The 13,805-nt window shown below is 41.8% G+C and overlaps 1 protein-coding gene and 1 long non-coding RNA gene across 9 annotated transcripts in view; one reads left to right on the forward strand and one right to left on the reverse strand.

Annotated features, from left to right (window-relative positions):
* LOC120854883 overlaps positions 1-314 on the forward strand; it is a 95,947-nt gene extending 95,633 nt beyond the window's left edge. For all 8 annotated transcript variants that reach the window (XR_005719092.1, XR_005719094.1, XR_005719093.1 and 5 more), the window contains one exon: positions 104-314. This is a non-coding gene — a long non-coding RNA (uncharacterized LOC120854883). The remainder of the gene's footprint in view (positions 1-103) is intronic.
* STK39 (serine/threonine kinase 39) overlaps positions 1-13,805 on the reverse strand; it is a 315,997-nt gene that overhangs the window by 1,589 nt on the left and 300,603 nt on the right. The gene's annotated exons all lie outside the window — the stretch shown is intronic.

Genomic DNA, 13,805 nt, shown 5'->3' on the forward strand with positions numbered 1-13,805 from the left:
CAGCCTTTTACAGAGTTGTTCATGGAAAGGCGGGTCTATGTGCAGTCTATGGGGTCAGGGGTTCCATCTCTGCCAGCAACATGCTAAGAATCCCTTTCTTTAGTGACTCCTGGGTGTCACCTGCTCTGAGAAATCTGATCATCAGGCCCATTGAGGACAGAGGCGAAAGGCTTTGTTGCTCATGAAATGGAACCGCCAGTGAGCTAGCCACAGGACTGCTGGGAAGGTACATACACATTCTCAACAACTACTATGTAAAATGTAGTTTAAAATATGCCTTACTGGCACCCCACTCCAGCACTCTTGCCTTGAAAATCCCAGGGATGGAGAAGCCTGGTGGGTTGCCATCTATAGGGTCACAAAGTCAGAAACGACTGAACTGACTTAGCAACATTAGCAACTTTTAAAAGACTATTATGAAAATGAGCAGAAGAGATCTAATAGGGTAAATTGGTCTTTACCAAAATCATCGTCTCGTCAAAATGCTCAGGAAAAAAAAAAGTCACCAAGTAGTGGAATGGCTCATGATAGACAACTGTTGTTTAAATATGAGCTCAGATCATGAACTCCTTATTGCCAAATTCAGACTTAAAACCACTAGACCATTCAGGTATGACCTAAATCGAATCCCTTATGATTATACAATGGAAGTGAGAAATAGATTTAAGGGCCTAGATCTGACAGACAGAGTGCCTGATGAACTATGGACAGAAGTTCGTGACATTGTACAGGAGACAGGGATCAAGACCATCCCCATGGAAAAGAAATGCAAAAAAGCAAAATGGCTGTCCGAGGAGGCCTTACAAATAGCTGCGGAAAGAAGAGAAGTGAAAAGCAAAGGAGAAAAAAAAAAGATATACTCATTTGAATGCAGAATTCCAAAGAATAGCAAGAAGAGATAAGAAAGCCTTCCTCAATGATCAATGCATAGAAATAGAAGAAAACAACAGAATGGGAGAGACGAGAGATCTCTTCAAGAAAATTGAGAGATACCAAGGGAACATTTCATGCAAAGATGGGCTTGATAAAGGACAGAAATGGTATGGACCTAACAGAAGCAGAAGATATTAAGAAGAGGTGGCAACAATACACAGAGGAACTGTACAAAAAAGATCTTCATGACCCAGATAATCACGATGGTGTGATCACTCATCTAGAGCCAGACATCCTGGAATGTGAAGTCAAGTGGGCCTTAGAGAGCATCACTACGAACAAAGCTAGTGGAGGTGATGGAATTCCAGTTGAGCTATTTCAAATCCTGAAAGATCATGCTGTGAAAGTGCTGCACTCAATATGCCAACAAATTGGGAAAACTCAGCAGTGGCCACAGGACTGGAAAAGGTCAGTTTTCATTCCAATCCCAAAGAAAGGCAATGCCAAAGAATGCTCAAACTACCGCATAATTGCAGTCATCTCACACGCTAGTAAAGTAATGCTCAAAATTCTCCAAGCCAGGCTTCAGCTGTATGTGAACCATGAACTTTCAGATGTTCAAGCTGGTTTTCGAAAAGGCAGAGGAACCAGAGATCAAATTGCCAACATCCGCTGAATCATCAAAAAGCAAGAGAGTTCCAGAAAAACATCTATTTCTGGTTTATTGACTATGCCAAAGTCTTTGACTGTGTGGATCATAATAAACTGTGGAAAATTCTGAAAGAGGTGGGAATACCAGACCACCTGACCTGCCTCTTGAGAAACCTGTATGCAGGTCAGGAAGCAACAGTTAGAACTGGACATGGAACAACAGACTGGTTTCAAATAGGAAAAGGAGTACGTCAAGGCTATATATTGTCACCCTGCTTATTTAACTTCTATGCAGAGTACATCATGAGAAACACTGGGCTGGAAGAAGCACAGGCTGGAAACAAGATTGCCAAGAGAAATATCAATCACCTCAGATATGCAGATGACACCACCCTTATGGCAGAAAGTGAAGAGGAACTAAAAAGCCTCTTGATGAAAGTGAAAGAGGAGAGTGAAAAAGTTGGCTTAAAGCTCAACATTCAGAAAACGAAGATCATGGCATCTGGTCCCATCACTTCATGGCAAACAGATGGGGAAACAGTGGCTTACTTTATATTTGGGGGCTCCTAAATCACTGCAGATGATGATTGCAGCAATGAAATTAAAAGATGCTTCAGTTCAGTTCAGTCGCTCAGTCATGTCCGACTCTTTGCGACCCCATGAATCACAGCACGCCAGGCCTCCCTGTCCATCATCAATTCCGGGAGTTCACTCAGACTCACGTCTTTTGAGTCACTGATGCCATCCAACCATCCCATCCTCTGTGGTCCCCTTCTCCTCCTGCCTCTAATCCCTCCCAGCATCAGAGTCTTTTCCAATGAGTCAACTCTTTGCATGAAGTGGCCAAAGTACTGGAGTTTCAGCTTTAGCATCATTCCTTCCAAAGAAATCCCAGGGCTGATCTCCTTCAGAATGGATTGGTTGGATCTCCTTGCAGTCCAAAAAGATGCTTATTCCTTGGAAGATAAGTTATGACCAACCTAGATAGCATATTAAGAAGCAGAGACATTACTTTGCCAACAAAAGTCCATCTAGTCAAGGCTATGGTTTTTCCAGCCGTCATGTATGGATGTGAGAGTTGGACTGTGAAGAAAGCTGAGCGCCGAAGAATTGATGCGTTTGAACTGTGGTGTTGGAGAAGACTCTTGAGAGTCCCTTGGACTGCAAGGAGATCCAACCAGTCCATTCTGAAGGAGATCAGCCCTGGGATTTCTTTGGAAGGAATGATGCTAAAGCTGAAACTCCAGTACTTTGGCCACCTCATGAGAAGAGTTGACTCATTGGAAAAGACCCTGATGCTGGGAGGGACTGAAGGCAGGAGGAGAAGGGGACATTTTAGGATGAGGTGGTTGGATGGCATCACCAACTTGATAAACATGAGTCTGAGTGAACTCTGGGAGTTGGTGACGGACAGGGAGGCCTGGCATGCTGTAATTCTTAGGGTCGCAAAGATTTGGACACAACTGAGCAACTGAACTGAATTTTTACAGTGAAAGGTACTATTTTTCTATGACAGAATTTGTAAAAATTTAGGTCATATTTATTGCCTTAAAATTGGCCCAGATTACAAAATGCAAAGTACTTTATCATGTCAAAATCCAAAGAAACTGTAAATAAGCCTTTGCCCATCAAAATTCTCACTGGCACTAATTCACAACTTATTCTCCCCTTTACCTCCCTTTCCTATACGGTGACTCAGTAGTAAAAGAATCTGCCTGCAATGCAGGAGACGCAGGTTCGATCCCTGGTTGGGAAGATCTCCTGGAGAAGGAAATGGCTACCCACTCCCAGTATTCTTGCCTGGAGAATTTAATGAACAGAGCAGCCTGGCGGGCTACAGTCCATGGGGTCACAAAGAGTCGGACACGACTGAGGAACTAACCTATAGACACACAGAGTACTCAGACCACCATTCTAAATTGCCTCTACAGTACATAAATCAGAACTGGACATTACGTAAGTACCACAAAGCGGGGTGAGAAAAGTTTGAATGTCTGGGAATGGGCAATTAATTACCAAAGGGACATAGGAACCTTTTCTTGGCTGAGTGCCTGCTAAATAATTGTGAAAACAACTAGTTTCCCAGGGTCAAAAGCCCTTTCCAATCCTCACAGTGAAGCTGCTTAGCACTGTTCTAAAAAACTGTACAGAAACTCAGTCCTTTGCCAACTGCAGCATTTTCCTTTAAAACAGGCAGCTAATTAGAACATATAACTTGAATATTTAAAATAATTATCCTTAACATTCAGTGTGAGCAGTTATGCTCAATAAGAAAATCCATAGCCTAAAGAGTAGGAATATTAGCTAACATTTAAATAATTTACTTTGTGCCTGTCAATGTCTCTAGTTTCAACTGACAGATAAGATAGTCGGTAAAGTACGATTTTCATTGTTTGCATTGCCAGGGGCAGAAAGATCAGAAGCTCCCCTTATCACTGCTAACAAAGCAGCACAGGCAGAAAATCGTCTCAGCTGAGATTTCTGGTGGGTGTTTATCACACCAGCACCAGTGATCTTTACCACCACACCGCCCTCCCCCGCCACCCGACCAATCTTCTACTCCCACTGTTTCTCGACATCTCTTCCTAATCCGTCCCTTCTTCTCTCCTTGTAGCTATTGCTAACATCCCTTCCTCAACTCACTGACGGGGGCAGAGATGATCTGCGTAGAAAACTGACAAACATCTGAGGTCAGACTGTTGCTGTTATCGAGTGTGAAGCCACATCCATGCACTTGAAAGCTGTTATCAGAAATCTGGCACCGTGACTAGCAGAAGCTGAACATAGCTAGAAATAAAAACTAAGTCCTTGTGGTGAAGAGTGATGAAAGTGAGAATTTGTGTAACCAAATCAGTGATTATGTGGGTATAGGGAGGCCATGTCCCATTCTAGGTTCTGTCTCCTGGCAAAGAGGCACAGGCCAGGTGATTGGCTTTGCTTCAGGACACTCAGCCTTCCCTCCTCCATGTTGCTAGCTCTGATTTAAGCCTCTTAAATCAGAGGCCTTAAATCCTCTTAAATCCTTACCTCTTTGTGGCCTGGAAAATGATCATGAGGACAACAAGCAAATGATACTGAAATCTACACAAAAGAGGCCAGAAACCCTTAAGGCAGCAGTTCTCAAACTATCAAGAACTCCAAATGATTATGTCCACATGGATTATATTTATTGTACTTAGAAATATTAAATATTTATATAAACAAATGTGACTTAAACTTAGAAGCTATTGCACAGTGAAGAAAATCATAAACAAAATGAAAAGATAACCTACAGAACGGGGTAAAATATCTGCAAACGATGCCACCGACAAGGGTTTAATTTCTAGCATACAAAGAACTCAAAGAAACAAACAACCCAATCAAAAAATGGGCAGAGGACCTAAATAGAGATTTCTCCAAAGAAATACAAATGGCCAGTAACCACACGAAGAGATGCTCAACATCACTAATTACTAGAGAAATACAAATCTACAATGATGTACCACCTCATACCAGTCAGAACAGCCACAAATGCTAGAGTATGGAGAAAAGGGAGCCCTCCTACACTGTTGGTGGAAATATTATAGAAGGTTCTCAGAAAAGCAAAAATAGAATTACCTACCCTACAATCCAGCAATCCCAGTCCCACCGTTGTAGATAACAGTCCCAGTCTGTTATGTACAATGCATAAACAGACTCACAGACATAAAGACTTGTGGTTGCCAAGGGGAATGAGAGGTGGGGGAGTGATGGATTGGGAGCTTGGGGTTAGCAGATGCAAACTATTACACAGAAAAATAAGGATCTACTCTATAGCAGAGACAGCTTACAATCAATATTCTATAATAAACCATAATAGGAAAGAATGTGTGTGTGTGTGTACATATATAACTCAATCACTTTGCTGTACAGCAGAAATTCACACATTGTAAACCAACTTCAATAAAAATATTTTTAGTAATGTTAAAGTATTGAATCTATTTTAAAACATAAAGTATGATTAGGTTATGTTGTATTTACTGTCTTAGAAAATAAAAGGTGTTTCTAAAGTACTCAGTTACTGATTCACTAAACATTACAGAAATAAGCCCAATGCATGCTAATAGTTTCCCAAAACAAAATTAAAGAGTGGCACTGCTTTTTACACTTTCTCAGATCTCAAATGTTTTGCTTAATAAAAATGGCCAGATTCTCACACCTGCAGTCACTCGACTGCTGTTTTCCTTAAAGTATACAAAGAAAATCCAGTCTCTCTCAAATATCTAGTTGGAAAAGGGGAGAGTATCTTAATAGCCTTTCCAAATAATTGTGGACATCATATGTTACTATGCCAAAACTTTCCAAGTGCTATTTTCATAAAGCTTAGTTACAATGTTAAAATGTAAAACCAACATGTTAAACTTTTCATAAATGTTATGGTAAACATTGGTCTATTTTAATGGATCTTTTACCCATGTATAATTTTTCAGCATCACTGAGCTAGCAAATGTTCCAAATGTTGACATATTACACAGTATCAATACATTATTAATATTATCTATTACCAATCTCATCGGATAAAGCTTTAAATACTGGGGGTAGGGTTGTGTGTGTGGGGAGGTGTCTGTCAAACTTACTACGGCAGATACACGTTTTCTAAAACCCTGTTTTTTGCTTGAAATGTGGAATTTCTTCTTGACAACAAATACTGTCCATTGTTTTCCTTGAAGTGCCAGGCTTCCTGGGTTCATTTTGAAACAAATGTCTGCCAGATCCCTAGTCTGAAGAGCCAGTGTTTCTCAGCTGTTCTTCCAAGTAAAAGTGATGTACCATGAAAAAAAAAAAAAAAGCTAGTCTGGCTCACAACTCAATCTCACCAGTGCTTTCCCTAGAGATAACTATCACACTTAAGTACTGAGGAAATGCTTCCCATCTCATCACACAGAATATTAAAAAGATGTGTTCTCAAGTGGGGATTTAAGCCAGTTGCCCTTACTTTTTAAATTTTTATGTATTTATGGAGTGATAGAATGAGTGCTTTAAAGATGATGGCCGTTACCACAGTTTGATGTTTCTGCTTTGGTTTCTGCCCACATTACTAGGTTGGACCACAGTGGCTTTTACACCAATGTTAACACTATGGGAAAAGCCAAGTAACATCTTAGTATTCTTATGAACATTCAAGATCCCTTAAAAAAAGTCTCAAGGAACCCCAGAAGTTCAAGACTGACACTTAGAGAACCTCCACTTCAAAGGAAAATGTACACGTTCTCAGGAGCTTACCGTGGTGGAGGAACACGACTACTGCCGCTCAAGTGCCTGTGCTCTGATTCCTGAACGTCCCACCAGCCTGCAGGTGTGGCCCTCATCGTGTGGAGGGGCTTCAGATGTGGCTGTCCAACGTCAGTCCTAAGAATTCCCTCCACTGCCAGCCTGGGTGCGCTTTGGAACCACCAGGAGAGTTTGAAAGCATACCTGTGCCCATGTCCACTCCAGGAGTTGTGACTGAATTGGTCTGGGGTGTGGCCTAGGCACTGGGATTTTCTGAGCTCCCCAGGGGAGTCAGTGGAGTTTGAGAACCTCTGTCCTACCCTAGCGTCCCCTTTCCTTTAGAGTCATGGTTCCCAAACTTTAGCATCAGAATCACCCTGAGAGTGTGTTAACGCAGGTTCCTGTGCCTGACTCCCTCGATTCTGATTCCTCAGGCCTGGGATGGAACCCCAGAATTCACATTTTTATAAAGGTTCCTGGTGAAGCTGACACTGTCCGTCTGAGGACCACACTTTGCAGAACCACTGTTTCAGACTGAATAGGAGACAGAGCTGCTACCTGGGCCTTCTTGAACTGACAGTTTCAGCAGGAGGAGTAAGTTAATACTCTCAGCTACTTTTTATATCATTTGAGTCCTGGCTTTAGTGTACTTTGGGAAATATCACCTTAATCACTCAGCCTTGATAAATAAGGCTCTTTGGCCATTAATTACCAAAATGCATATAAAACGGCTATCTGTTCAACATCACTAATTATTAGAGAAATGTACCAGCTCACACCAGTCAGAATGTCCATCATTCAAAAGCCTACAAATAACAAATGCTAGAGAGAGTGTGGAGAAAATGGAACTCTCCTATGCTGATGTCACAGCCATTATGGAAAATAGTATGGAGGGCCTCAGAACACTAAACACAGAACTACCATGTGACCCAGCAATCCCACTTCTGGGTACAAATCCACACAAAACTCTAATCCAAAAAGATACCTGCACCCCTATGTTCACAGCAGCACTATTCACAATCGCCAACACATGGAAACAACCTGAGTGTCCACGGACAGATGAACGGGTAAAGAAGACGTGGCGCATATACACAATGGAATCCTACTGAGCCATAAGACAGAAGGAACTAATGCCATTTGCAGCAACATGAGCAACCCAGAGATGATCCTACTAAGCGAAGTAAGTCAGAAAGACAAGCACCATACCATATCACTTACACGTGAAATCTAAAATATGACACAAACGAACATAGCTTCGATACAGAAACAGAATCAGGCATATGGAGAACAGACTGATGGTTGCCAGGGGACAGTGGGTTGGGGGAGGGATGGCGGCTGGGGTGAGCAGATTTAGCAGATGTAAGCTTTTATGTATAGAATGAATAAACAACAAGGTCCTACTGTATAGCACAGAAAACTATATTCAGTATCCTTTGATAAACCATCATGAAAAAGAACATTAAAAATATATATAACTTTTCTGTATAGCAGAAATTAACACACTGTAAATCAACTAGACTTCAATAAAAAATTGCTGTCTGCAATGCATGTTAGTAAACTTCAGAAACTAAGTTCATACTGCTCATATGTGTACCACTGCTACTGCTAAGTCACTTCAGTCATGTCTGACTCCGTGTGACCCCATAGACGGCAGCCCACCAGGCTCCCCTGTCCCTGGGATTCTCCAGGCAAGAACACTGGAGTGGGTTGCCATCTCCTTCTCCAATGCATGAAAGTGAAAAGTGAAAGTGAAGTCACTCAGTCGTGTCCGACTCTTAGCGACCCCATGGACTGCAGCCTACCAGGCCCCTCCGCCCATGGGAGTTTCCAGTTGGATGTTAATTACATGTATAGTTGACCCTTGAAAAATGGAAGGGTTGGAGGTGCCAGCCCTCCAAACAGTCAGAAATCCACATATAACTTACATTTGGCCCTCCTTAAATATGGTTCCTCTATATCTGCAAGTTGAACTAACCACAGATTGTTATTACTATTTATTGAAAAAAATTCATGTCTAATTGGATCATGCAGTTCAAACCTATGTTGTTCAAGGGTCAGCTGTACTTACAATTTGTGTTCTATCTTCTCTCTGTCTCTCTTTTGTCATTAAGTCATATCCTACTCTTGTGACCCCATGGACTGTAGCCTGCCAGGCTCCTCTGTCCATGGGATTCTCTGGGCAACAATGGGTTGCTATTTCTTTCTCCAGTTCTATCTTCAAGGGCAAATTAAATATTTTGTATTGTCACTAACGCAGTTTCAAAAATTCCACATTGAAAGCAGCAAGACTTACCTACTTTACAAAACTGCAAGGTAGCAAATTAAAAAATGACTTAAAAAACATTTATGAAAACTTGCCTCAAGGCTTACAACAATAAAACCATACTGATAATGTCAAACCCAAAGCACGCACTACTTGAGCTGAAATGCCCTCTATGCCTGAACCGCTTTGTTGAAAGTGAAAAGGTTTCTGATCTCCCTGTTTCTAGCTAGCAGTGCCAACAACGGAAATCATACTTCACTTATTATCTTTCCTGTCAAATGAAGCTATAGAGATCTCATTGGGTGGAGGGAAAAAAGTAAAAGTATTTCTTTAAATAACAATATCCTTGCCCTTCAAGGCCATTTTTTTAAAATTAAAATATATACACAGATATACAAGACGACACCTTTTTAAGCTTGAGCCAAATATTTCTTAATAGTGGTGGGAGCTAAGAGGAAAGAGACTGGAGAATGAGTTGTCCACATATGACATGCTTCCCAGCCTTGGCTAAACACTGGGACTAACAGAGGGTGCTTTAAAGTTCCTGCCCAGGCTGCAGGAAGAACAATTAGGCTATTTGTTATAGGACCCACGCATGAGTAATTGTCTAAAGTGTCCTCACCATCCCTTGAGTGAAACTATTGTGCGGCCAGCTGAAGAACCACAGTATTAATAATTACATAATTTTCAGGCCCCTGACATTCTCCTTTAGAAAGCAAAGAAAGTGCTGAGATTAAAATGATAAACAGTTGAAGGACTATGAGCAGTAGCAGCTTAGAAGGAAAAATGCTTCTAAAACACTTTGATCTAAATAACTAAACTGGATCTCTGTGGTTTTACTGGGATGTTAAGTGTCCCACAGTTAACATGAATCAAGGCAAATTGGAAGTGGTCAGATTGCAAGGGTGAACGTCGACATTCTAGGAATCAGCAAACTAAAATGGACTGGAATGGGTGAATTTAACTCATGACCAGTGTATCTACTACTGCGGGCAGGAATCCCTCAGAAGAAATGGAGTAGCCATCATGGTCAACAAAAGAGTCCGAAATGCAGTACTTGGATGCAATCTCAAAAACGATAGAATGATCTTTGTTCGTCTCCAAGGCAAACCATTCAATATCACAGTAATCCAAGTCTATGCCCCAACCAGTAACACTGAAGAAGCTGAAGCTGAATGGTTCTATGAAGAACTAGAAGACCTTTTAGAACTAACACTCAAAAAAGATCTCCTTTTCATTATAGGAGACTGGAATGCAAAAGTAGGAAGTCAAGAAACACCTGGAGTAATAGGCAAATTTGGCCTTGGAATAGAGAATGAAGCAGGGCAAAGACTATAATAGAGTTTTGCCAAGAAAATCCACTGGTCATAGCAAACACCCTTTTCCAACAACACAAGAGAAGACTCTACACATGGACATCACCAGATGGTCAACACCAAAATCAGATTGATTATATTCTTTGCAGCCAAAGATGGAGAAGCTCTACACAGTCAACAAAAACAAGACCAGGAGCTGACTGTGGCTCTGATCATGAACTCCTTATTGCCAAATTCAGACTTAAATTGAAGAAAGTAGGAAAAACCACTAGACCATTCAGGTATGACCTAAATCAAATCTCTTATGATTATACAGTAGAAGTGAGAAATAGATTTAAGGGCCCAGATCTGATAGACAGAGTGCCTGATGAACTATGGAATGAGGTTCGTGACATTATACAGGAGACAGGGATCAAGACCATCCCCATGGAAAAGAAATGCAAACAAGCAAAATGGCTGTCTGGGGAGGCCTTACAAATAGCCATGAAAACAGAGGCGAAAAGCAAAGGAGAAAAGGAAAGATATAAGCATCTGAATGCAGAGTTCCAAAGAATAGCAAGGAGAGATAAGAAGGCCTTCTTCAGCAATCAATGCAAATAAATAGAGGAAAACAACAGAATGGAAAAGACTAGAGATCTCTTCAGGAAAATTAGAGATACCAAGGGAATATTTCATGCAGAGATGGACTCAATAAAGGACAGAAATGGTATGGACCTAACAGAAGCAGAAGATATTAAGAAGAGGTGGCAAGAATACACAGAAAAACTGTACAAAAAAGATCTTCACGACCCAGATAGTCACGATGGTATGATCACTAATCTAGAGCCAGACATTCTGGAATGTGAAGTCAAGTGGGCCTTGGAAAGCATCACTACGAACAAAGCTAGTGGAGGTGATGGAATTCCAGTTGAGCTCTTTCAAATCCTGAAAGATGATGCTGTGAAAGTGCTGCACTCAATATGCCAGCAAATTTGGAACACTCAGCAGTGGCCACAGGACTGGAAAAGGTCAGTTTTCATTCCAATCCCAAAGAAAGGCGATGCCAAAGAATGCTCAAACTACCTCATAATTGCATTCATCTCACACGCTAGTAAAGTAATGCTCAAAATGCTCAGAGCCAGGCTTTAGCAATATGTGAACCGTGAACTTCCAGATGTTCAAGCTGGTTTTAGAAAAGCCAGAGGAACCAGAGATCAAATTGCCAACATCCGCTGGATCACAGAAAAAGCAAGAGAGTTCCAGAAAAACATCTATTTCTGGTTTATTGACTATGCCAAAGCCTTTGACTGTGTGGATCACAGTAAACTGTGGAAAATTCTGAAAGAGATGGGAATACCAGACCACCTGACCTGCTTCTTGAGAAACCTATATGCAGGTCAGGAAGCAACATTAACTGGACATGGAACAACAGACTGGCTCCAAATAGGAAAAGGAGTACTTCAAGGCTGTATATTGTCACCGTGCTTATTTAACTTCTATGCAGAGTACATCATGAGAAACTCTGGACTGGAAGAAGCACAAGCTAGAATCAAGATTGCCGGGAGAAATATCAATAACCTCAGATATGCAGATGACACCACCCTTATGGCAGAAAGTGGAGAGGAACTAAAAAGCCTCTTGATGAAAGTGAACAGTGAAAAAGTTGCTTAAAGCTCAACATTCAGAAAATGAAGATCATGGCATCCGGTCCCATGACTTCATGGGAAATAGATGGGCAAATAGTGGAAACAGTGTCAGACTTTATTTTTTTGGGCTCCAAAATCACTGCAGATGGTGATTGCAGCCACGAGATTAAAAGATGCTTACTCCTTGGAAGAAAAGTTATGACCAACCTAGATAGCATATTCAAAAGCAGAAACATTACTTTGCCAACAAAGGTCCGTCTAGTCAAGGCTATGGTTTTTCCAGTGGTCACGTATGGATGTGAGAGTTGGACTGTGAAGAAAGCTGAGCACCGAAGAATTGATGCTTTTGAACTGTGGTGTTGGAGAAGACTCTTGAGAGTCCCTTGGACTGCAAGGAGATCCAACCAGTCCATTCTGAAGGAGATCAGCCCTGGGATTTCTTTGGAAGGAATGATGCTAAAACTGAAACTCCAGTACTTTGGCCACCTCATGAGAAGAGTTGACTCATTGGAAAAGACTCTGATGCTGGGAGGGATTGAGGGCAGGAGGAGAAGGGGACGACAGAGGATGAGATGGCTGGATGGCATCACTGACTCGATGGACGTGAGTCTGAGTGAACTCCGGGAGCTGGTGACGGACAGAAGGCCTGGCGTGCTGCGATTCATGGGGTCGCAAAGAGTCAGACATGACTGAGTGACTGAGCTGAACTGAACTAAGTGTCCCCCAGACGATTAAGCCAAGAAGCAGTTCAAACGAGCTCTGTCAAGTGTGTCTCAAACTGGCTGGTAACTGACAACCACAAAGAAATCCTCTCAGGCTTTAACTAACTAGAGTTGGATGGAAAGTTAAATGACAGAAACAGAAGATCATTCCTGAGTTTGGCTTTATTTAACATCTCTATCTTTTGAGGAAAAACCATCACTTTTCATTCACTGGGCATGTCACACATTACTGCATTCTCAAGCCATAAGGGAGAAGAAACACTTGCAAGACTCTCTTGTAGGTCTCCTGCACCAGACAGGCCAATATTACTCTGCTGAAGGTACAAAGGAGATCTCATCTCAACCAGTGTGTGTCCAGTCATCCAAAAGGTGAATCCACAAAGAAACAGAAAACTGTAATACCATAAGGGTGCAAGGTCCTGACTGTAAGACTGAACAGCTGTTGAGCATGGGGCCATGATGCTACACCAGAGGTGAACTCCCAGCTTTTGCACCATATGATCTTGGGCAAGTTAACCTCACAGAGCCTCTGATTCCCCAAACATGGAATGGACCCAATGATATCACCATCCTGGGGGATCATGAGGAGTAAATTAACTGAGATGATGTAAAATACTTCAGGCTCTGTTGTGCAAACAGTGGATGCACATGAAACAGCAGTGATTCCTGTCATTTCTACAGGCAAGGCCAAGGGATTCTGACAGAGACTTAAAAAGAGAGCATGAAGCTGAGGTCACAATCTTAGTTTTCAGGGATCAAAACAAAGGTAAACAAAAGAATGATGGCTCAAGTTTTTAAAATGAGGCTTGTGTTATTCTGATGTATTTTAATTATGATCAGTTCAGTTGCTCAGTCGTGTCCGACTCTTTGCGACCCCACGAACTGCAGCATGCTAGGCCTCCCTGTCCATCGCCAACTCCTAGAGTTTACCCAAACCCATGTCCATTGAGTTGGTGATGCCATCCAACCATCTCATCCTCTGTATCCCCTTTTCCTCCTGCCTTCAATCTTTCCCAACATCAGGGTCTTTTTCAGTGAGTCAGCTCTTCACATCAGGTGGCCAAAGTATTGGAGTTTCAGCTTCATCAGTCCTTCCAATGAACACCCAGGACTGATCTCCTTTAGG

The sequence above is a fragment of the Oryx dammah genome, unplaced genomic scaffold (assembly GCF_014754425.2).
Source record: "Oryx dammah isolate SB20612 unplaced genomic scaffold, SCBI_Odam_1.1 HiC_scaffold_27, whole genome shotgun sequence".
In the NCBI taxonomy this organism is placed as follows: Eukaryota; Metazoa; Chordata; class Mammalia; order Artiodactyla; family Bovidae; genus Oryx; species Oryx dammah.